The following is a 25,800-nucleotide window of genomic DNA, read 5'->3' as shown; positions in this document are numbered from 1 at the left end:
CAAACAATTATATGCACAAGGGCCACAGAATGAAATGGACATTGAACGCTTTTTGAAAACAAATGGATTACAAAAAATTTCACAAGAAAGCAAACTAATGTTGAATTGCAAAATATCTGACCAGGAGATAGAAGGTGCCATTCAAAATATGCAATTAGGCAAGTCTCCAGGACCGGATGGGCTGACTTCCAGATATTACAGATCTTTGAAAGAGTGGTTATTACAACCTTTGAAGGAAGTCTGTAATGAAATTTTGGAAGGGAAAAGAGCACCAGAATCGTGGAAAGAGGCGTATATTATACTTATACCGAAAACGGAAACGGAAAAGACACAACTTAAGAACTACCGTCCCATATCCTTATTAAATGTGGATTACAAAATTTTTGCTGATATTTTGGCTAAGAGACTGAAAAAAGTATTGATTGAGGAGGTTCATAAGGACCAAGCGGGCTTTCTACCGGGAAGACATCTATCTGATAATTTGAGGAACATAATTGATATTTTGGAAAAGCTAGAAGTGAACATAAACACTAAAGCAGTTTTGATACTTGTGGATGCGGAGAAAGCCTTTGACAATATTTATTGGAGTTTTATGAAAAAGAACCTACAGGGTATGGGGGTAGGCCATGGTTTTGAGAATGGTATAGGTGCAATATATTCTGAACAAAAGGCCAAATTAATTGTAAATAATGTGGTTACGGAACAATTTAAGATAGAAAAAGGGACACAACAGGGATGCCCAATTTCCCCTTTGCTTTTTATATCGGTCCTGGAGGTCTTGCTGAATATGATTAGAAGGGTTGGTTAAAGGTATACAGGTCGGAGCTAAACAGTATAAACTGAGAGCATTTGCAGATGACCTAGTTTTGACGTTACAAGAGCCAGAATCTAGTACTAAAAGAGTTTTAGAACTAATTCAAGAGTTTGGTCAGGTGGCAGGATTCAAATTGAACAAGTCAAAAACTAAGGTTTTAGAGAAAAACTTAACATTGACTGAAAGAGAGAAGTTTCAGAATGAAACAGGTTTAACTGTGGTTAAGAAAGTGAAATACCTGGGGATTAACATGACAGCTAAAAATGGGAACTATGAACTATGAAAAATGTTGGATGGAAGTGAAAAAAGATTTAGAAATTTGGTCAAATTTGAAGCTTTCCTTGTTGGGTCGAATTGCAGCTATAAAGATGAATGTATTGCCTAGAATGTTGTTTTTGTTTCAAACATTGCAAATTGTGGACAAGATGGACTGTTTCAAGAAGTGGCAGAAAGACATTTCTAAATTTGTCTGGCAGGGCAAGAAGCCCAGAATAAAATTTAAGATATTAACTGATGCAAAGGAAAGGGGTGGATTTGCCCTGCCAGACTTTAAACTTTACTATGAATCAGCAGCGTTCTGCTGGTTGAAAGACTGGCTGCTTCTTGAGAATACAGACATTTTGGATCTAGAAGGTTTTAACAACGTTTTTGGGTGGCATGCATATTTGTGGTATGACAAGGTTAAAGCACATAAAGCATTAGATATAAAGATTTATTGGAAAATAAAACCCCAAGGTGGTTGTCACCAATGGAAGCGAAAGCTCAGAAAAAGCTCAATATGGAGGCCAAATGGCCGAAGTATTGGGAAATTTTGGAACAAGAAGGAGATAGACTGAAACTGCAGAGTTTTGAGAAACTAAAAAACAAAGTGCAAGACTGGCTTCATTATTATCAGATAATGGAGGCTTACAATTTGGATAAGAAAGTTGGTTTCCAGGTGGAAAAATCTAAATTGGAAACAGAACTGTTAGAACCCAAAACTAAGATTTTGTCAAAAATGAATAACTTGCTGTTGAAATGGAACACTCAGGATGAGACGGTCAAATCTGCTCTGATCAAATGGGCACAAGATGTTGGACATAACATTATGTTTGCTGACTGGGAACAGTTGTGGACCACTGGGATGAAATTTACGGCATGTAATGCCTTAAGAGAAAATATTATGAAAATGATATACAGCTGGTACATGACCCCAGTCAAGCTTGCAAAAATTTACCATTTGCCCGACAATAAATGTTGGAAATGCAAAGAAAATGAAGGTACATTCTTTCACCTTTGGTGGACGTGCCCTAAGATTAAGGCTTTCTGGGAAATGATCTATAACGAATTGAAAAAGGTATTTAAATATACCTTCTTGAAGAAACCAGAGGACTTTCTCTTGGGCATGGTCAGCCAGTTGGTGTCAAAAAAGGATAGAACTTTCTTTATGTATGCTACAACAGCAGCAAGAATACTTATTGCAAAGTACTGGAAGACGCAAGATTTACCCACTCTGGAAGAATGGCAGATGAAGATGATTGACTGCATGGGATTGGCAGAAATGACTGGCAGAATCCATGACCAGGGAGAAGAGTCGGCGGAAGAAGATTGGAAGAAATTCAAGGACTATCTACAGAAATACTGTAAAATTAATGAATGTTGAATGATGTCGGATAGAAATCAAGGGGTTTTTAGCTGTAATGCTTTGAGATAAGGATTTGCTGAATAAATAATTTGAATTGGAATACAAGAAGGGGAGGTATGAGGAGGTCAGGGAAATATGTCATTGGAAACAAAGTATTGTGAATTTTATGTGTTTTTAAACTTTTTTGCTTTTTTCTTTTTGTTTGTATAAAAATTGGAAACTTTAATAAATATCTTTTTAAAAAAAAAGAGTTTGACCAAACTGTGGGAGGCAGTGGAAGACAGGAGTGCCTGGCGTGCTCTGGTCCAGGGTGTCACGAAGAGTCGGACACAACTAAACGACTAAACAACAACATGTATTTAAAGTGTCCCAGGATTCGTTGAAAAAAATCTGGTAATCTTACTGTACTGGCCATAACAGGGCACAGCCCCATCTATAAAATATCTAGCTTTTGAGCATGGCAATGGGAGTTGACCACAGAGCTGTGCAAAAGGCTACCTGCGGGTCACTTCGCCACGTCTTAAGGGCTTCTCTGTGGCGGACTGAAGTGCTTGCTTGGTAAAGTATCTACTGCTTTCTGTTTGGAATAAAATCTGCAATCTTCTCACTCAAATGTGTGTGTATTGCTTCTGAATCTAATCTCAAAAGAACCGTTTTGCATAGATAGCTACTACTGTGGCACATGTTTTGTTAGCCCCAAAATGGAAAACAAGTGAGGTCCAAACCAAAGGAGAATGGCAACTTAAACTGATGGAATACATACAGTTTGCAGATTTAACATACAGAAGAAGAGAAGAAGAAGAATGTCTACTGAATATATAGGTGAAAATTGTGTTTATTTAAAAATGCTGGTAGCATTAAGATAAATTCAAGAGTGTAAATAAGTTTTAATGGATGTAACAAGGGATTACTGAACGGTTTAGTTCATGTAAAATATGCAGGGATGTATGGTAAGCAAAATGAACTGCGGAAGGAGAAGAAGGGAAGTCATTGATTTAAGGCTGTCTAAATGAATAGGGACGTGGGTGGCGCTGTGGGTTAAACCACAGAGCCTAGGGCTTGCTGATCAGAGGGTCGGCGGTTTGAATCCCTGCGACGGGGTGAGCTCCCGTTGCTCGGTCCCTGCTCCTGCCAACCTAGCAGTTCGAAAGCACACCAGTGCAAGTAGATAAATAGGCTCCAGCAACTTCTTTCACTCTCTCTTCTCTACATGAATGTTTTCAAAGGCCAAACTCCAAAATGCCACAACAGCTCAAGGGCCAAAGTGTCCCAGGTGGTTCTCGTCTGGTCCTACAAACTCAGCCTCTCCTAATCTCCCCTCCCTCCCAGCAAAGTCCAGGTCAGCTCATTCGGTTCCGCAGTTTCGCACAGTCCGCAAGAAGCAAACCTACGCAGTGAAGACAGCTGGCATTTCCTGACCTAACCTGACTTCCTTCCATTTATTTCTCCAAATTCTTCTAGAAGACCAAATTCGGAGTTTGACAGTAGATTCTCCCCCCAGGGAGAAGAAGAAGAAGTCGGTTCTGAGCTAAAAGACTGATTGATCTATAAAAGGTTCAGCCCCGGAACCTGTTTCCAGAACAAAAGATGCAGGACTTCAATGCACAGAACCCTGCAAGATGTAGAACCAGCTGTCTCTGACCATGTGCAGAGTTCAGCCACTAAATCAAGACGTCTGACCGAGCTCCAGGTGTATGGGATGTGAGAGAGCATTGAACATCAGGAGATACCTTCTGTATCAGCTTAAAGGACCACCTAGGCTGGCTTCATCCTGTTTTTACAGTGGCAAGCAAGAGCTTCACATTTTTTGGGTGCCCCTAAGAGAGTGCGGGGACGTAGGTGACACTGTGGGTTAAACCACAGAGCCTAGGACTTGCCGATCAGAAGATCCCCGCGACGGGGTGAGCTCCCGTTGCTCGGTCCCTGCTCCTGCCAACCTAGCAGTTCGAAAGCACGTCAAAGTGCAAGTAGATAAATAGGTACCGCTCCGGCGGGAAGGTAAACGGCGTTTCCGTGCGCTGCTCTGGTTTGCCACATGACCCGGAAGCTGCCTGTGGACAAACGCCAGCTCCCTCGTGGCACTGTGGGTTAAACCACAGAGCCTAGGACTTGCCGATCAGAAGGTCGGCGGTTCAAATCCCCGCGACGGGGTGAGCTCCCGTTGCTCGGTCCCTGCTCCTGCCAACCTAGCAGTTCGAAAGCAAGTAGATAAATAGGAACCGCTCTGGCAGGAAGGTAAACGGTGTTTCCGTGCGCTGCTCTGGTTCTCCAGAAGCGGCTTAGTCATGCTGGCCACATGACCCGGAAGCTGTACGCCGGCTCCCTTGGCCAGTAAAGCGAGATGAGCGCCGCAACTCCAGAGTCGGTCACGACTGGACCTAATGGTCAGGGGTCCCTTTACCTTTAAGAGAGTGGGGTCAGCAATCTTTTTCAGCTGTGAGCCGGTCCACATTCCCTCAGATCATTTGCAGGCTGGACTATATTTTTTGGGAGGGGGAATGAGCAAATTCCTATGCCCCACAAATAACCCAGAGTTGCATTTAAAAAAAAAACGGACACATTCTACTCATGTAAAAACACCAGGCTGGCCCCACAAATAACCCAGAGATACATTTAAAATAAAAGGACACATTCGACTCGTGTAAAAACATGCTGATTCCCGCACCATCCGCGGGCCAGATTTAGAAGGCCATTGGGCCGGATTCGGCCCCCGGGCCTTAGTTTGCCTACCCATGGATTAACAAGATACTTGCCAGACCATATAGTTCAAGCTATGGTTTTCCCAGTAGTGATGTATGGAAGTGAGAGCTGGACCATAAAGAAGGCTGATCGCCGAAGAATGGATGCTTTTGAATTCTGGTGCTGGAGGAGACTTGAGAGTCCCATAGACTGCAAGAAGATCAAACCTCTCCATTCTGAAGGAAATCAGCCCTGAGTGCTCACTGGAAGGACAGATCCTGAAGCTGAGGCTCCAAGACTTTGGCCACCTCATGAGAAGAGAAGACTCCCTGGAAAAGACCCTGATGTTGGGAAAGATGGAGGGCACAAGGAGAAGGGGATGACGGAGGACGAGATGGGTGGACAGTGTTCTCGAAGAGACCAACATGAGTTTGACCAAACTGCGGGAGGCAGTGGAAGACAGGAGTGCCTGGCGTGCTCTGGTCCAGGGGGTCATGAAGAGTCGGACATGACTAAGCGACTAAACAACAACAACAAAGTAAGACCATACAGTCCAAAGACAATTAAGACAATTTTAAAGCTTTTCCCATTTCCTTCCTCCTTGCAGAGAAATATTTGAAATCAATTTGGGAGAGTCAAAATGGCTTCAGGATTGCTCTCCTGTACTATTTCAGACACGTGGTTTATACATGGCATGTGTTTGCCATGTACATTTACGAACATTTATTTTATATATATAAGACCTTGGAAAGTGAAGCTGGTGGTGCTGTGGGTTAAACCACTGAGCCTTGGGCTTGCCAATCAGAAGGTTGGCGGTTCGAATCCCCGTGATGGGGTGAGCTCCCGTTGCTCGGTCCCTGCCCCTGCCAACCTAGCAGTTCAAAAGCACGTCAAAGTGCAAGTAGATAAATAGGCTCCAACGGGAAGGTAAACGGCGTTTCCATGCGCTGCTCTGATTCGCCAGAAGCGGCTTAGTCATGCCGGCCACATGACCAGGAAGCTGTATGCCGGCTCCCTCCGCCAATAAAGCAAGATGAGCGCCGCAACCCCAGAGTTGGCCACGACTGGACCTAATGGTCAGGGTTCCCTTTACCTAAGACCTTAGAATTCCTATAACACAGTGAGTTCCCTTTTCTTTAAAAATGTGAGTGTAAAAAAGAAGGCTACATCTGAAGCACATTTCCCTCCCCACGCCCCACCCCAAAGTATCTTGGAATATGTAGTTTACCCCTTGCGGAGAAACCGTCTTCTAGAGCCCTTTATAAAGGGGAGCACGAGAGCAAGAGACCCAAAACCGGGACTTTCCAGGATTCAATCAGAGGCCGGGATGGTTTCTGTCATTCTGGGATGTTTTGCTCAAATTGTGGCGGCTGAGCAATATGGAAGGGTGCATCATTCCACGATAGTTAGCTGATTTCAGAATTCTACTTTTTAAGATGGTTTTTTAACACAATGTTTGTAAAACGATCTAATTTTTTTTTAATGAAAGGTGAGGAGAAACAAAATGGGTTTGACTCCTTATGGTCTCAATTTGCATCGTTTATTAACCATAGGACAGTAATCTCCCTTCCAACTTTATTTAGATGCATACAAGACTCGGAGGACGACACTTTGTGTTGGGTAATTGTTTTTAAAAAGTTCAATAAAGTTCTCTCTCTCTCTCTCTCTCTCTATATATATATATATATACTTACAATTACGAAATGATTACATCACAATGAACAGCATTAATTCTATTCAGTGCCCACGGCCATTGCCAGAACTGCTGGCCATTCATTCATTCATTCGTAAAATTTATATACCGCTTGATTGCAATTAAAAAAAACAACCTCAAAGCAGTTTACGAAAAAAGCTAAAACAGTGAAATTATCTTTATATATATGTATTATGTTTATTACATTTTCTGTTTTGCAATTTAAAATACTCATTTAAACATCCTTAAGATGTCAATGACTTCCCTTCTTCTCTTTCCATGGTTCATTTTACATATCATAAATCCCTGCATATTTTACAAAAATTAAACCATTCAGTATTCCATTATTGCATCCATTAAAACTTCTTTACACTGTTGCATTTATCTTAACGTTTTCAAGTGTACACAATTTTTTCCCATGTAATCAATAAACTTCCAATCTTCTCTAAACGTATGTTCTACTTGTTCTCTTATATGTCAAATCTGCAAGCTGCGTATATTCCATCAGGTTAAGCTGCCATCATTCTTCGTTTGAGACCCTGCTCGTTTTCCATTTTGGGGCTAACAAAACACAGGCCGCAGTAGCAGCACACATAAATAACCTTTTCTGACACCTGGGAATTTCCGTCTGAATTATCCCCAACAAAAAGGACTCTGTTTTTTTTTTTAAAAGTACTTTTAAACATTTTCCCTGATTCATTACAGATTATTTCCCAATACCCTTTTGCCCTTTTACAAGTCCACAGCGTGGGAAAGAAGGTTCTCTGCGACGCCTGCTGTAAAGCAGTGAAATTATCAAAAAGGTGTTAATGATTGGTTACATTATTACCAGGTCAATGAAATGTTTAAACAGGATTTTAAAGAAAAAGGATTTGATGAAAGTGAATCAAATTTTGAACAAGAGATATTAAGTAATGATTCTAAAATTTTGTCTAAAATGTATAAATTGCTGCTTGAATGGCATTTGAAAGACGAGGAGGTTAAGTCGGTTATGATTCCCTGGGCCAAAGATTTTGGGTATAATATACCGCTGAGTGACTGGGTAAAATTATGGAAAGAAGGTTTAAAATTTACTGCATGCAATGTGCTAAAAGAAAATGTGATGAAAATTATGTATAGATGGTATATTACATCTTTTAAGCTAGCAAAAATGCATAAAGTTAGTTATAAATGTTTGAAATGTAAAGAAAAAGAGGGAACATTTTATCACATGTGGTGGGAATGTAAAAAGGTGAAATGCTTCTGGGAGATGTTTTATAATAAGTTGAAAAAAATGTTGAAATATACATTTAAAAAGAAACCAGAAGCATTTCTATTAGGCATTGTAGGGAGTGATATAAATAGAAAGGAAAGTAAACTTTTTTCATACGCAGTAACAGCAGCAAGAATATTATTGGCTCAAAAATGGGAGCAAGAAGAATTACCGATGATTGAAGAATGAAGGATGAAGTTAATGGACTGTGCAAAACTAGATAAGCTAACAGGAAGGATCCGAAACCGGCAGGACCAGAAGTTCACCAAAGACTGGAGTAAATTTACGGATTATTTGAAAAGTATTTGTGAAGATCAGATGACGTTTGTAGGTCTGCAAGAAGTTTTGGGAGGAGTATTATTGGAAGTATTGCAAAAATGGAGAAGGGGGAGGATGATTTGTTAAGAGATGTAAAGGCACTATAAAGTTAAGAAATGCATAAGAAGTGATTAAGACGGAGGATCATCAGAGGTGCTGATGGAAGTCCGAAAAGATTGTATAAGTGATAAATTGTGTGATACATTTTATAATTTGTATGTTAAAATCAATAAACATTATATATATATATATATATATATATATATATATATATATATATATGAAATTATCAAAAAGGAGAAACCAAGAACGATTAGCTAGAGGTTGAAACGGCAACGGCAACAGACCGAAAGCAGAATTGAGACGCGCTCTGACTTTCCGCACATCTGGGTAGACCCCGGACATCTTGGATGTGCGCCGGGTCAACCTCCTGACCAAGAATAGTTCAGCCCCGGCCGCGCCAAAGGGGATGTTCTCGCCAATGTCATCCCCGAGGCTAAAAGGAGGCAGCCGTGCGCTCAGCCAATCAAAGCGTCTCGCTCGGCGGCCGCCAGGTAATTGGGATCATCTGGTGCTTTTCGGGACCTGGCACAGACAGAATTAGAGCCTCACGTACGTGGCCGAGGACAGGCGTGGGGAGGCGGGCGGCCGACGCAGAAGAAGCATCGGCGAAACCATGGTTTTCCTTTTTTTAATATACCGTATTTTTTGCTCTATAAGACGCACCAGACCACAAGACGCACCTAGTTTTTGAAGGAGGAAAACAAGAAATAAAATATTCTGAATCTCTGAAGCCAGAACAGCAAGAAGGATCGCTGCGCAGTGAAAGCAGCAATCCCTCTTGCTGTTCTGGCTTCTGGGATAGCTGCACAGCCAGCATTTGCTCCATAAGATGCACACACATTTCCCCTTACTTTTTAGTAGAGAAAAAGTGAGTCTTATAGAGCGAAAAATACGGTAATTTTCATTGGTTTTTACACACGTTTTCCAAAAGTAACATCCCACCTTATACAGTAATGCCTCCCATTATGTTTTAAACTTAGAGAGGCCTAGGAACACACACCTTATTTTAATGAATTGACTTTTGTGCAACTTCGGAAAGCTTTTAGAGAGTGACGGTTAAATAAGATAAACTCTGCTTACAGAGATGGGAGATGCAGAGGCGTACCAACAAACGAACGTGTTTGCATTAGGGGGTGTCCTGAAGTAGAGGACCTTATGCATTATATCTTGTGCTGCCCCTTCTATAATGAAGCAAGAGAACGATTTTTAGCACCTATAATGACAAGGTCCCCTGGCCAGAACCCCTCTGACATGATTTTATATCTCCTCGCAGACACAGATAAGTATGTGACCTGGCGTGTAGCACTCTTTGCAACTGCCACTAGGAAAATTAGAGCAAATTATATAGCCAAGATAGCCACCAACTGTAAAGGAGATGAATTTATTTGACCCTATCTACATCAAGCTATATTCTATCTTTATCACCAAACTCAGAATATAATTGCACATTGTATTAATTAACATTATTTTTTAATATATTAGTGGCCATGTGATGATTTTAGCCTATAAATTTTATTGTTTAATGTCTTAACCTGTATATTAAGGTATTTTTATAGCTCTGTTTAGAGTAGGTAATGTCTTGATAATATAAATGTTTTAAGTTTTTTGTATTAATCCAGAGTATTTTCTATTAATTGTTGAATGATTCTGTGTACATTGCGGCAGCCTTTGGCTATGTGCAGTAAAACTGACTGACTGACCTTATACAGTATAACAAACCTTGGGCTACCACAGCCTAGGACTTCCGTCAACCTCGACTAATGGTTTTCCAGCTTTCTTTCTGATTTTATTTTCATAGTTATTGCTCTAAAATCCAAATCCTAAATAAACTCCTTCTTAGTCCTTTCGCCACCGCAATAATTCATACAGTTCACCTTACAAAACTTCTCGCAACCCTACAAGCAGTGTCAATTGATTACAATTGTCTTTCAAATATATCATAAATTTCTTCCAATCTTTCAGGAAGGTCTGGTCTTGCTGGTTCCAAATTTTCCCAGTTAGTTTTGTCAACTCGGCATAGTCCATCATTTTCATTTGCCACTCTTTTGTTGGTAGTTATTCTTGCTCCCATCGCTGGGCTAATAGTAGTCTTGCTGTGGTTGTCGCATATATATATATATATATATATATATATATATATATATATATATAATGCTTGTATATCTCTGCACCCTACTATACCAAGTAAAAGGGCTTCTGGGTGTGTTCTTTTGGAAAATGTATATTTCAACATTTTTTAAATCCCATTATAAATAATTTCCCAGAAGTCCTTTACTTTCTTACATTTCCACCACAATATGGTAAGAAGTACCTTCTGGGGTTTTTTGAAAATGTATATTTCAACATTTTTTAAATCTCATTATAAATCATTTCCCAGAAGTCCTCTACTTTCTTACACTCCCACCACATGTGGTAAAAAGTACCTTCTTTTTCCTTACATTTCCAGCATTTGTTATTTGCTTTGTACATTTTAGCTAATTTCACTGGCGTTATATACCGTCTGTACATCGTTTTCATTATATTTTCCTTTAAAGCACTGCGGGCAGTGAAACCATGGCTTTCTTTTAAACCACTGGTTGCCCACGTGGGTGGGATACTGCTGGAAGTGGCGATTTAAGACTCCGGATAAGCGGCGTCGAAGCCCACTTTGTTGTCGTTTCATCAAGTACATCTATCATCTCAAAAATTTACAAGGAAGACTTGTTGCAGGAAACCCCCCCCCCCAATCATTCAGTTTGTACAAACTCGACACACACACACACACTCACACACGACATACATGACGTTTCTGTTATAAATTCATAGTAAATCAACCGTACATCGGATTTACACCGGTCCACTTTTATTTTGCTCCATGAAGAAAGGACTATCAAAGGGGATGTTTTGATACAGGATGGTCATAATCCCTTGAGCATACCAACACGTGCGCAGGAGCCCTACCCAGTTGGCATGCCAACCGTGATGGTCCCAGACAGAAGACCTCAAGGACACAAAGAACTTGCATATGGGAGCGGATTCAACACGGACTGAAACAAAGGACAATGATCAGCTCTTCCCTCTGGGGGCAGGAAACTGCAAACTCCCCGCTGTCACCTGGAAAGTACTCATGGGGATGGGGAAAGGGGGGACCAGCCAGGTGGCAAGACACTCAGGTTACCACCACAACTCCTCCCTCAACCCCTCCTTTCTGTGATGTGTCAATGATGTAGTCATGATGTAGTTATGATGTAGCCTTAGGGGTGTAGCATGAGGGATGAGCAGCTAATAAAAGTTTGGGTTCTCTTTTGTTCGGGGCTTCCATCTTGTTCCACCTGGTGGCAGGTGGGAGTCCTGTTGCAACAGTCTTAATAAAGACCAAGCCTGCTGGCCGCTGTTTTGCTCTGGTATTCCTGGCTGGTGTCCTTGTCCAAGGGAGCCCTCGGATTTCTCCATTAACCGGGGGGGGGGGGGACAGTGTCCCCAAGTAAAAAACTTGGATTTGCTTCCATTAACTTTCGCAAACCACAGCATGGATTATTAGTATAGTGTGTGGGAAACAGTAGAAATGAAAAAAGCATAATAGGAGCAGCTTAACAAATAGATAAAATAGACCCGCTTAGAGGAAGATGGAAGCCTATTTGAGAAGAAAGGGAATTAGGATTAAGAATATGGTGACATAAGTCCGTATACAAGAACTTATGGATTTATGGTTGCATGTATGTATTTTGTATGTCTTTTATTTTCTTTTTTTTCTCTCTCTCTGTTTCTTTTCCTTTTTTATTATTTCTATATCTTCTTTTGCTTATAGTTGTCATTTTATTATTTTGGTGATTTTATTGTGTATGTTTGTCTATTAAGGAAGAAAATAAAAAGCAATTTTAAAAATTTACAGTGAAAAAAGTAAATATGAAACCTAATCGGGCAACGTACAGAGAGCTGTTAAACGAGATGGCTAACCAATTAAAATTGAACGGATTTCAAGAAGTAAAAGGAAAGGTAACAGATCAGCTACATTATTTCCAATTAAATGAAGTATTCAAAAATGATTTAAAAAAAGAAAGGGTTCACCTACGAAATTTCAAGTTTCCAGAGAGAGGTAATAGAAAGTGATACTAAATTATTATCAGAAATGTATAATACGTTGTTGGAATGGGAAACTAAGGATGAAGAGGTCAAGTGTGTTATGGTAAAGTGGGGCATAATATTCAAATGGCAGATTGGGAAAGACTATGGAAGAATGATATAAATTCTTAGAATCAGAAGTGACCCCAGGGGTCATCTAGTCCAACCCCCCCTGAAATGCAGGAATCTCTGCTAAAGCATCCATGAAGAGGGCCATCCATATCCCACTTAAAAACCTCCAAGGAAGGAGAGTCCACAACCTCCTGAAGGATTCCTTCCATCGCCAAACAGCTCTTGCTGTCTGAAAGTTCTCCTTGAAGTTGAATCAGAATCTCCTTTCCCGTCATTCGAATTCGGGTCTTTCCCTCCGGAGCAGCAAAAAGTGATCTTGTGGTCTCTAACACTCTTGCTAAATGGCCACCAGCCTTTGAAAACTCGGCGTCGCCGGATGAAGTTAATCGATTTTGTTAGATGAATTAAACTAAGTAGTTTTAATTGGATTTCATTGAATAAGTGTGCAACTAATTGTCACCAGTGCCATTTTTCTGGAAAAGGAGGAACTCACCGTGAACACCCGCCTTCTTCTCTTAGAATGGCACCCGTCCAAGAGGTGCCAGAATCAAGTTCCGGCGAGTTCCGGCTGAAGACAAGTACGACCCAAAAAAGCTTGAGAACCACTTGTTTAAGTGATTGCTCCAGAAGAGAGAGAATTGGTTGCTTTTAATATCTCAAGAAGGCTGATCGCCAAAGAATTGATGCTTTTGAATTGTGGTGCTGGAGGAGACTCTTGAGAGTCCCATGGACCGCAAGAAGATCCAACCTCTCCATTCTGAAGGAAATCAGCCCTGAGTGCTCACTGGAAGGACAGATCCTGAAGCTGAGGCTCCAATACTTTGGCCCCCACATGAGAAGAGAAGACTCCCTGGAAAAGACCCTGATGTTGGGAAGGATGGAGGGCACAAGGAGAATGGGACGATGGAGGACGAGATGGTGGGACAGTGTTCTCAAAGCTACCAGCATGAGTTTGACCAAACTGCGGGAGGCAGTGGAAGACAGGAGGGCCTGGTGTGCTCTGGTCCAGGGGGTCACGAAGAATAGGACACGAATAAATGACTAAACAACAACAACAATATCTCAAAGGTCTCAAAGAAAGATGTGCTCTCGCAAGCCCACACTCCCAGAACGTTCGCACTCCTGTTTCTGCAACATCTATCCTTATTATTATTATTATTTAAATTTTATTAGCATATAAAACACATACATATGCATTTACACAATACACGTACACAACACACTACCTTATTTCCATAACATAAAACATACCTACATTACTCTATATAATACCTACCTATACTGTACATATCACATACCTACACAGCTATCCCACAAAGACATCAACCAAGTGACTTGACTTCCAGCCGTTCTTGTTACGCGACTTTATTTTTCCAACTGGCTTAAACGCATTTCATTATTTCTTTATTTTTTTAAAAAAGTAAATATTTATTAAGGTTTTACAAAACAAAAGATTCATCGTTTCAAAATGTATCGTTTCCATACATAAAGCTCATATAGAAAACACATACAACAGAAAAGCAAAAATATATAGCAAAAAGAAAAAGAAAAATAAGAAAAAAGAAAGGGGAAAAAAAACCCACTTTCTTAAATTTATGAAATTCCATGCCCCTCTGTCTTGACCTCCTCACATCCCCCTTTTTTGTGTTCCTCTTTATTCCAATCAAATTCAGCAAGTTCAAAACCTTATCTTAACCATACTTAATTTTATATTCTTCTAGTTATTATGTCCCAATTTTTCATTATTTTAATCCATACCTCATCTTATATACTATGACATAATAATGTTCTGTTCATAGCCCCCTATCCTTTTTAACATTCTTCTTTTCATTCACATTTAACCAAGTCACACAAACCCTGTTACCTTCACTTCCCACATCATATTAACACTCAACAATTTTACAGTATTTTTGTAAATAGTCTTTAAACTTTTTCCAATCCTGTTCAATCAAATTTCTTTAATCTCATTATTTCTTTAATCTCTTCTTTAATTTTAACTTTACTCTCCTTTCAGTCTAATCATTTTCTGCATTCACTCAATATCTGTTAGAAATTCTACTTTTTCCACATAAATTTTGATGTCTTCCTGAGAGCCAGTGTGGTGTAGTGGTTAAGAGCGGTAGTCTCGTAATCTGGGGAACCGGGTTTGGGTCTCCGCTCCTCCACATGCAGCTGCTGGGTGACCTTGGGCCAGTCACACTTCTTTGAAGTCTCTCAGCCCCACTCACCTCACAGAGTGTTTGTTGTGGGGGAGGAAGGGAAAGGAGAATGTTAGCCGCTTTGAGACTCCTGAAGGGGAGTGAAAGGCGGGATATCAAATCCAAACTCTTCTCTTCTTCTTCTTAAAGATAGTCCACTCCTTATTCACTTTTTGTACCATATCCTTCCTGTTAGTTCGGCAATATAGAAGTATTCCATCATTTTAGGTAACCAGTCTGTTTTAGTTGGGACGCTATTGCTTTTCCAATTTTTGGCAATCAATAACCTTGCTGCTGAGACGCGGGTGACACTGTGGGTTAAACCACAGTGCCTAGGACTTGCTGATCAGAAGGTCAGCGGTTTGAATCCCCACGACGGGGAGAGCTCCCGTTACTCGGTCCCTGCTCCTGCCAACTTAGCAATTCGAAAGCACGTGAAAGTGCAAGTAGATAAATAGGTACCGCTCCGGCGGGAAGGTAAACAGCGTTTCTGTGCGCTGCTCTGGTTCGCCAGAAGCGTCTTAGTCATGCTGGCCACACGACCCAGAAGCTGTACGCCGGCTCCCTTGGCTAATATAGCAAGATAAGCGCCGCAACCCCAGAGTCGGCCACGACTGGACCTAATGGTCAGGGGTCCCTTTACCTTTACCTTTAACCCTGTCTTTAACCCTGCCGCTGTAGTTGCATACATAAATATTGGTCTGACCGTTCTTTTTATTTCCTCTGACATGATACCTAGGAGAAAGGATTCTGGTTTGTTTCCAAATGGAAATCTAAATTCCTGGAGAACAGGCGAAGTCCCGGCAGACTGGAGGAGGGCAAATGTTGTCCCTATTTTCAAAAAGGGGAAAAGAGAGGACCCAAATAATTACCGCCCAGTCAGTCTGACATCAACACCAGGGAAGATTCTGGAGCAGATCATTAAGCAAACAGTCTGTGAGCACCTAGAAAGGAATGCTGTGATCACCAATAGTCAGCATGGATTTCTAAAAAATAAGTCATGTCAGACTAACCTGATCTCGTTTTTTGACAGAATTACAAGCCTGGTAGATGAAGGGAACGCAGTGGATGTAGCCTACCTTGATTTCAGCAAGGCATTTGACAAGGTGCCCCATGATATTCTTGTAAAGAAGCTGGTAAAATGCGGTCTTGACTATGCTACCACTCAGTGGATTTGTAACTGGCTGACTGACCGAACCCAAAGGGTGCTCATCAATGGTTCCTCTTCATCCTGGAGAAGAGTGACTAGTGGGGTGCCACAGGGTTCTGTCTTGGGCCTGGTCTTATTCAACATCTTTATCAACGACCTGGATGATGGACTCAAGGGCATCCTGATCAAATTTGCAGATGACACCAAACTGGGAGGGGTGGCTAACACCCCAAAGGACAGGATCACACTTCAAAACGACCTTGACAGATTGGAGAACTGGGCCAAAACAAACAAGATGAATTTTAACAGGGAGAAATGTAAAGTATTGCACTTGGGCAAAAAAAAATGAGAGGCACAAATACAAGATGGGTGACACCTGGCTTGAGAGCAGTACATGTGAAAAGGATCTAGGAGTCTTGGTTGACCACAAACTTGACAAGAGCCAACAGTGTGACGCGGCAGCTAAAAAAACCAATGCAGTTCTGGGCTGCATCAATAGGAGTATAGCATCTAGATCAAGGGAAGTAATAGTGCCACTGTATTCTGCTCTGGTCAGACCTCACCTGGAGTACTGTGTCCAGTTCTGGGCGCCACAGTTCAAGAAGCACACTGACAAACTGGAACGTGTCCAGAGGAGGGCAACCAAAATGGTCAAAGGCCTGGAAACGATGCCTTATGAGGAACGGCTAAGGGAACTGGGCATGTTTAGCCTGCGCATGCGCAGAAGCGGCGAATCGCAACCCGTGCATGCGCAGACGCACCGCTGCAGGTTGCGCTTCTTTCATGTTGCGAACAGGCCTCCAGAACAGATCCCGTTTGCAACCAGAGGTACCACTGTATAAGATAAAAAACAAATAAAATAAAAGCTACATACAGCAACCGTGTTTTGTGTTGTGTAGGCTCCTATGATGTAAGTCATGGGCCCCGCCTGCTCCCTAAAATATCCCTGGTCACTGTTTTTGTGTGTGGACTATATGCTATATATTGATGGACTTAATAGGTATCTCGAGCCATTTGCACATGTGGCCATGCACCCAGTCTATGCAGAATGTAGGCACCCTATATATAGAAAGGAGCAAAGCAGTGATATTTTAGGGAGCAGGCTAGCAGGCGTCATAGGAGCCTACACAACACACAAACACTGTTGCTGTATGTAGGTGTTATTTTATTTGCTTATTATCTTATATTTTGGAAATGTACACCCAGTGGTTTTTTTTCCTTTACATTTTTTTGGGGGGCCCCAATAGAGTGGGGCCCTAAGCTATAGTTTGTTTAGCTTATACATAAATCCAGCACTGGTTGTGACGTTTGGGACTTTTTAGTTTATATGCTGGAAGCCGCTCAGAGTGGCTGGGGCAACCCAGTCAGACGTGCAGGGTACAAAAAACAAATTATTACTATTAAATTGTTATGAGAGGGAAGACAAGGAAGAGGTGACATTGTAGAAAATTCTGCATGGCATGAAGAAAGTAGCTAGAGAAAAGTTCTTCTCCCTCTTTCCTAACACTAGAACTCATGGACATTCAAACGAAGCCAAATGTCAGAATCATAAAATTGCAGAGTTGCAAGGGACCCCGTGGGTCATCTAGTCCAACCCGCTGCAATGCAGGAATCAGAAAGATTCAGGACTGATGAAAGAAAGTCCTTTAAAGAGGGCTTTAAATAAGGATTGGACAAATTTATGAAAGGAGAGGGCAATCGATGGCTACAAACCAGGAAGCAGCAATGCTCGTGAATGCCAATTGCCACAGGAGTTGAAAGGGGTCTTGTGTTCGAATCCTGAATACGGGTTTCCCAGGATGCTGGGCCAGATTGGGTCCAGCAAACTCTTCTTATGCTCTTTGGCTTATGCAGACAATTAAAAACAAACAAACTGTAGCCTTCTTAGACTTTACCGATTGGTAGGGTGAGCGTTGCTCCCAGAGAGAGAGGAAGGAGTCAAAAGACACCGAGGTTGATTCAGAGAAAGAGTTCTTTATTTCTGCTCTCCGGAGGAGCAGGAAGGCACTTGCGTGGTCAGTTCACAGCAAGCCCAACGAAAGAGAAATTTCACACAGTATATATATCCTCCAGGCACCCTCTCCCCCCTTCCCCAGGAATCCAGCCTTGTACGTTCATACACGTAATTTGGCATCCATGAACATAAACAGATGTTCCTGTTCCTGTACTCTTATCTTGGGGTTAAGAGGGTCACTCAGCTATAGGAGTTTCCCTTGACGCCATCTCTATCTCCGGCCGTGGGGGCTGACAGACCCTGTCTTGCAGAGTCTGTGTGTCAGTGTGTCAGGATATTTACAACCTATAAAATAAGATAAGCCCCAGCTCTACCGTCCCGTCTCCACTTCGGAACTGACAAGGCCATCCATTAAGCGTCACAGACTGATAAAGGAGAGGGCTTTGTTTATACAGCTGGGTTCCTATTATACATTGGCTCAAGTGCTCAAGTTAATGCTTTTTAGCTAATGGACCCTTGGAGAAGGGAAAATGGGGATTTTGGGGCCCGTTTCAGACTGACTGCACAGTCAGGCTTTAGATTTGGGAAACCCATTGCTTCAAAACCAGTTTCTGTAACAGCTAGCGATCTGTTTTAATATTTAGCGAGGTTATTGCTGTAAAACAACTTTTTAAAAACGGTACAAAATTGTGGTGCTGTATATAAATACCTCAGTTTTATAAATAAATGTAAAACTGAATAAGAAGCGCTTTGTGGGTCAGGCCAAAGGTCCATCTAGAACAGCAAAAGTGGGCATAAGAAGGCCACTTCCCTTCCTACACGGTATTTGGAAACCTCCGACTGTGAAGACATGGTGATTAGTAGCCAATAATTGCCGTATCCTCCATTGGTTTGCCCAATCCTCTTTTTAAGTCCTCCAAGTTCGTGGCCACCCTCACTGCCCCCCAGTGGCAGTGAGTTCCACAGTCCTTTGCATGCCAAATAACTAAGTTCCCCTCAGAAAGGAACTCACCACTGCCGAATCAGAGGAAGAATCAAGGTTGTGTTATGTTTGGCGCAGAGGAAATGGATAAGGATAGCTTCTTCCCACTCTCTCATGACAAAGAATCATAGAAGAGTTGGAAGGTACCCCGAGGGCCATCCAGCCCAACCCCAAGCAATGCAGGAATCTTTTGCTCAACCCGGGGCTCAAACCCACAACCCTGAGATTGTGGGTCTCGTGCTCTGCAACAGCAGAGCCAGTGTGGTGTATTGGTCAGAGTTTCGGACTCAGACCTAGGTGAGACAAGGGTTCAAATTCTAACTTTGCCACGATGCTCACTGGGTGGCCTTGGGGACTATTCACTGCCTCTCCGCCTAACCTACCTGCCAGGGTTGATGTGAGGAGGGAAGGGGGAGAAATGTCTCTGCAGCGAGAGCTCCTTGAAGGGAAAAAGTGGGGTGGAAATAAGTAAATAAGTGAAGTAGAACTGAGCGTTGGAAGATCCACAACAGAAGAAAGTAAGTCCTTCTTCATGCACTGAGTTAGACTATGGAACTCACTGCTACAGGAGTTCTCATTGGACCCGGTATCCTAGAGCTGTGATGTATGGGGCTGGCGAAGGGCATAGTCACCCAGCCTGACCAAAGGAAGCCAGGTGCCATCCTAGCAGGTCAATTCTGTGTCCAGGGCAGCTGTCTACCAGCTCCATCTGGTACATAGGATGAGACCCTACCTGCCTGCGGACTGTCTCGCCAGAGTGGTACATGCTCTGGTTATCTCCTGCTTGGACTACTGCAATGCGCTCTACGTGGGGCTACCTTTGAAGGTGACCTGGAAACTACAACTAATCCAGAATGCGGCAGCTAGACTGGTGACTGGGAGTGGCCGCCGAGACCATATAACACCGGTCTTGAAAGACCTACACTGGCTCCCAGTACGTTTCTGAGCACAATTCAAAGTGTTGGCGCTTTAAAGCCCTAAATGGCCTTGGTCCAGTATACCTGAAGGAGCGTCTCCACCCCCATCGTTCTGCCCGGACACTGAGGTCCAGCTCCGAAGATCTTCCGGCGGTACCCTCCCTGCGAGAAGCGAGGTTACAGGGAACCAGGCAGAGGGCCTTCTCGGTGGTGGCACCCGCCCTGTGGAACACCCTCCCTTCAGATGTGAAGGAAATAAGCAGCTATCTTCTCTTTAGAAGACATTTGAAGGCAGCTTCCCTGTTTAGGGAAGTTTTTAATATTTAATGCTGTATTGTTTTTAACACTTGATTGGGAGCCGCCCAGAGTGGCTGGGGAAACTCAGCCAGATGGGCGGGGTATAAATAATATATTATTATTATTATTATTATTATTATTATTATTATTATTATTACTACTACTACTACTACTATTATTATTATTAGCGGCTGCCACCAGCTTTTTCCCCATTCCATTTTCATTTCACTTTTAATTTGTACATTGCCTTTCTATCTTACCATCCGCACACCTTATGACAATCTAAACCAATACCCAAAAAATCACAATACAGTGGTACCTCTGGTTGCGGTCGGGATCCATTCTGGAGGTCCGGTTGGATCCCAAGGTTTCCGCAACCTGAGGACCGCTTCTGCACATGCGCGTGTGGTGAAACCCGGTAAAATACTTCCGGGTTTGCCATGCGCACCTCCCAAAGTTTACGTAACCAGAGGGTTACATAAACAGAAGTATGACTGTAACTTTAAAATAAACAACCGATATCAACTAAAGCAGTATTCAACAAACCATTCAAATATAATAGTAAACAGGAAAAATAAACACCAGCAAATAAGCATCAAGCAGTTTACACTTATCAGCTGCAATGAAGAATTACTAAACGACCATCAGCAAAAAAAATAACGGCAAGTCGTAAGGCATGAAATACCACAAAACGTTCAAAACCAGGTAAAAAGGATGGAATTGAGAAACAAGTACACACAAGTTATAAAATAAAAAAATTCCATCAGGTAGCACCTTAGAAACCAACTAAGTTTGTTATTGGTATGAGCTTTCATGTGCATGCACACTTCTTCAGATACCATGCACACGAAAGTTCATACCAATAAAAAACATAGTTGGTCTCTAAGGTGCTACTGGAAGGAATTTTTTTATTTTGTTTTGACTACAGCAGACCAACACAGCTACCTACCTGTAACAAGTTATAAAATTATTATTATTATTATTATTATTATTATTATTATTATTATTATTATTTCTTTTAAAAATTCCTTTGGATATTTGGATAGCTCTGGCATCCTTCCGACGGCACAACAAAATTTTCTCCTTGAAAAAACCCAAATGCCTTTCCCACCAGGAAAAACGCTTCCAGGGTTGCCAGATTCTGCACTGGCCCTCAAAGCTTAGGCCCAGTCTGTCGGGAGAGCATATCCTCTCCTACAAAGCTGCCTGGGTTCGGAGGCCTTTGGGCAAAGCCCTTCCCTCGGTCCTGCCTCCCTCGCTGGGTAGGGATTGCGGGAAAGGGCCTTCTTGGTGATGGCAACTTTGGAACTCCCTGCCTAGGGACTCTGTCTTTGAAGGACATTCTTTCCCTCGAAGAATTCTGGCATTCTGCAGCTCGCCCCTCGCAGAGTTGCGATTCCCAGAACTCCTTAAACTACAAAGCCCAGAATTCTTTGAGAGCGGAAAATTTGAAGGGCTGTATCCTCCCCTAGGGACCCCCCCGGGCTCTGATACCTTCAGGGGGGGGCCTGCTCTCAGTCCTGTCACCCTCACAGGCCTATCGGGTGGAGCCTGTGGACAGGGCCTTCTCGGTGGTGGCTGCTCCCAGGCAACTTTGGAACTCGCTGCCTAGAGAAGCCAGACTGGATCCCTCCTTGTCCCTCTGCTGGCAGGTGAAGACCTCTCTATTCCAGCAGGTTTTGGGGGACTGGCTGTCAATAAGAAAGGGACTTTTAAATAGTACACAGTCCTGTTCCCCTCTCCAATAACAGACATATTTTTTTACATTGTTTAATTCTGTAGATACCACAATTGATTTTTAACCAGGACTATTAATATGTTTCTAGCTATCTTTATTTGCTTTTAAATTCAGGTAGGTAGCCGTGTTGGTCTGACACAGTTGAAATAAATAAATAAATAATAAAAATTGGCCAGTAGCACCTTAGAGACCAACTAAGTTTGTTCTGGGTATAAGCTTTCTGAAGAAGTGTGCATGCACATGAAAGCATATACCGAGAACAAACTTAGTTGGTCTCTAAGGTGCTACAGAAGACAGGAGTGCCTGGTGTGCTCTGGTCCAGGTGGTCACGAAGAGTCGGACACGACTAAATGACTAAACAACAACAAGGTGCTACTGGACAATTTTTTATTGTTTGCTTTTGAGTTTTCTTTCGTGAGCTGCCTTGCAATCCCATTCTGGGAGAAAGACGGGATATAAATGAATGGCATTCTTATTCTTATACTTCTATTGTTTCAACAAGTCTTCAGGAATTTGCAGGTGGCATACAGAATTATGGAGCTGTAGAGTTGAAAGGAAACCCCAGGGGTTATCGATTGGACCGCAACTAAAGACGCCCTGACAGATGGTCAGATATACTTATCTCCATACTAGTGTGTGCCAACAAAGGTCCATATAGTTAAAGTTATGGTTTCCCCAGTAGCGATGTATGGAAGTGAGAGCTGGACCACAAAGAAGGCCGATCGCCGAAGAATTGATGCTTTTGAATTCTGGTGCTGGAGGAGACTCTTGAGAGTCCCATGGACTGAAAAGAAGATCAAACCTCTCCATTCTTAAGGAAATCAGCCCTGAGTGCTCACTGGAGGGACAGATCGTGAAGCTGAGGCTCCAAGACTTTGGCCACCTCATGAGAAGAGAAGACTCCCTGGAAAAGACCCTGATGTTGGGAAAGATGGAGGGTGCAAGGAGAAGGGGACGACAGAGGACGAGATGGTGGGACAGTGTTCTCGAAGCTACCAGCATGAGTTTGACCAAACTGCGGGAGGCAGTGGAAGACAGGAGGGCCTGGCGTGCTCTGGTCCAGGGGGTCACAAAGAGTCCGAAACGACTACACGACTAAACAACAACAACAACAAAACCAGAAAAGAGAGGGGGGTAAATTCTTCCTAATAATTTGGCAACAGCTCTGCCCTCCCCCATTAAAACACGCCGAAGAGACCACAGATGTTGTTTTCCAAACGTGCCTGCCAAAGGCTGTCCTTTTAATTTGCTGGAGCTCAGATCTCAGACATTTGTTAGCCTCCAGGAACCTGGTGCTGTTTCTATGTTTTAGACCAGCCCTTCCCAAACTTTTTCCTGCCACAAGTCCCTCGATTCCGTAAATTAATCCTCGGTTCCCCTACGCAATAAAAAGTATTATTCCGAATAACTGTTTGCATGAGCCACTAAGGTCTATAAAAACACCATCACATTCAAAACAGGAACGATTAGTTGCACATTTATTCCCAATCCCATTAAAACTATTTAGTTCAATTAATTCGACAAAAGTGACGAACTTGAGCCACTGATGTCGGCTTTTCAAAGCAGAGAGATTTCCTGATCAGTCCTGAAGAGCAGAACCAGAACCTGCCCCCATCTGGGGAGAAGGACCCCACTGTGGAAGACTTTTTAAAAAGCAAATTCTCCCCACCTTTTGTTTCATTTTCACTTCCATTTTGCACACTGTAATGCGGTCCGCAAGCTGCAGAGACCATCCAGTGTGCCACAAGGATCGCTCATCCTATGCCAGGGGTCAGCAAACATTTTCAGCAGGGGGCCGGTCCACTGTCCCTCAGTCCTTGTGGGGGGATGGACTATATTTTGAAAAAAATAATGAACGAATTCCTATGCCCCACAAATAACCCAGAGATGCATTTTAAATAAACACATTCTACTCATATAAAAACACGCTGATTCCCGGACCGTCCGCAGACCGGATTTAGAAGGCGATTGGGCCTCAGTTTGCCTACCCACGTCCTATGACAACCTGATGCAATTAAGTCACAATAAAGATTGTGACTTTATAATAAACCACCTAGAGCAACATTCAGTGATCCGCTTGGAATATAATGTGACGCAAGAACTCTCCAAATATCGGCAAATAGTAATGAAAGTTGCAGTAAATCGCCACTCAGCTGCGATTGAGAAAAACAACAGCAGATTCCTGAGACACGGGAGACAACGAGACGTAGAAGACCAGACAGGGAGATCAAACTGAGCGACCAATAGAATTTTATAAAATCACAAAATGCACAAGCCTAAATGTTTCCCCCTGGTCTAGGCTATTGTGTGGGTGCTTTCGGAAACTTGTTCAGATGAACAGCACCCAGTCCGTCCCGCAGAAGCACCCACAAAACCACAGAAAGGAGAGGGTACCTGGAAGCTGTCTGCATTTGACAGGTGAGCAGGGATGAGAACTGATACTATGGGGGAAGAGGCTATGGGAACCCTACCCTTATGGTGTCGTGGTCAGAGTGTCAGGCAAGGCTTGGAATCAATTTGATTCCCTTCCCCTCTTCTTTTTTCCTTTCTCCTCCTGTGATGGAATTCCATTTGGGGACTTCCCTGGCTTTTTTTCTGGCCCATGAAGGACCAGTCTGGAAACAGAAAGGTAGCCGTGTTGGTCTGCCATAGTCAAAACAAAAAAAATTTTTTCCTTCCAGTAGCACCTTAAAGACCAACTAAGTTAGTTCTTGGTATGAGCTTTCGTGTGCATGCACACGAAAGCTCATACCAAGAACTAACTTAGTTGGTCTTTAAGGTGCTACTGGAAGGAAAAAAAATTTTTTGCAGTCTGGAAAGTTAGCCTTGGTGAAGACTTGACGCTTTCATCCCCCAAGAAGTTTTTGATTTGAGTCTCCATTGAAATGAGGCTGTATTTTAATGTTTTGATGTTGTGCTTTAATCTTGTTTTTCAGTTGCATTACAATAAATTTGTTTTTATATCAGGTGTTAGCCGCCCTGAGCCGGGTCTTGGCTTGGGACGGTGGGGTATAAATAAAATTTATTATTATTAAGGACCAGGGTTCGAATCACTGCTCGTCCATGAAACCCACTGGGTGAACTTGCGGGCAATAACTCACTCTTAGCCTAGCCTACCTCCCAGGGCTGTGGGGACGGTAGAACCGTGCAATATACCAATGAATGAATGAGAACCCCGCTGTTCCTGACAATCATCGGCAGTTCAGGATCTGTCCTGCTCCGCTGTGGCTTTGAAATGCCTCCCTCTGCCTTCTACCTACCGCTGCTGCCAACCACCCCCCTGCCCCGTGGCTCCTCTGCCCCGGGGAGGAAAAGACCAGAGCAAATATCAAATTTTCCTGGAAGGGTTTTCGGGGAAGCCAAAAAACTGGGGAAGCCAGTTTTTTGGGAGGGTTTTCTGGGGCCAAGCATTAGCCAGGCTCTGCAAATGAATGCCTTACCTGGCTGGCGTCCGGGAGACTCCTCCGCTGCGTCGCACCTGTCCAGGTAGGTACCTGCCCTTGCAAGCAGCCGGCTTCCTTCAGCACCAGCCGCAGGGCTTCATGGCGACCGTCTCCTAAGTCCTGTGCCCTGGAAGCACCATCTTTCGCCAGTCTGGAGCTCCCCTGCAAATGCGAAATCCAAGAGGTGCGCGGGTCTCCTCCGAGTTGTGCCTCCTGGTGCAACAGCCTGGGAGAAGCCGGCGGCAGCTGTTCCCGAGGCGGCGGCTCAGCGTTAACCCTGTGGGGCCTGGTCAGGTGGGCGTCCGGCTAATGCCCTCCTGCCAGCCGGGTAATTGGATTCAGGCCGGATTGACCTGCATTAGACCAGCAGGGATGGGACGGGCAAGGCGGCCGCCAGTGGCACCCAGCGGTCTTCGCTGGCAGAGGCACGAGCTGGCCGTGTGGCCACTTAGCAGGCGGGGAGCACATATGGAAGAGGGTTTTGTGCATGGGCGTGTGTCTCTGC

The 25,800-nt window shown here is 43.1% G+C and overlaps 1 protein-coding gene across 1 annotated transcript in view; it reads right to left on the bottom strand.

The window, feature by feature from the left end:
• The window catches only part of LOC128421639 (cadherin-related family member 5-like), a 74,278-nt gene extending 48,718 nt beyond the window's left edge, over window positions 1-25,560 (bottom strand). The window contains exon 1 of the mRNA XM_053404656.1: window positions 25,293-25,560. The gene's annotated coding sequence lies outside the window, so the exon portion shown is untranslated. The remainder of the gene's footprint in view (window positions 1-25,292) is intronic.
• Window positions 25,561-25,800: the final 240 nt, after the last annotated feature.

Source organism: Podarcis raffonei, chromosome 10, assembly GCF_027172205.1.
Source record: "Podarcis raffonei isolate rPodRaf1 chromosome 10, rPodRaf1.pri, whole genome shotgun sequence".
Lineage (NCBI taxonomy): Eukaryota > Metazoa > Chordata > Lepidosauria > Squamata > Lacertidae > Podarcis > Podarcis raffonei.
This window is presented reverse-complemented; position numbering and strand designations above follow the sequence as displayed.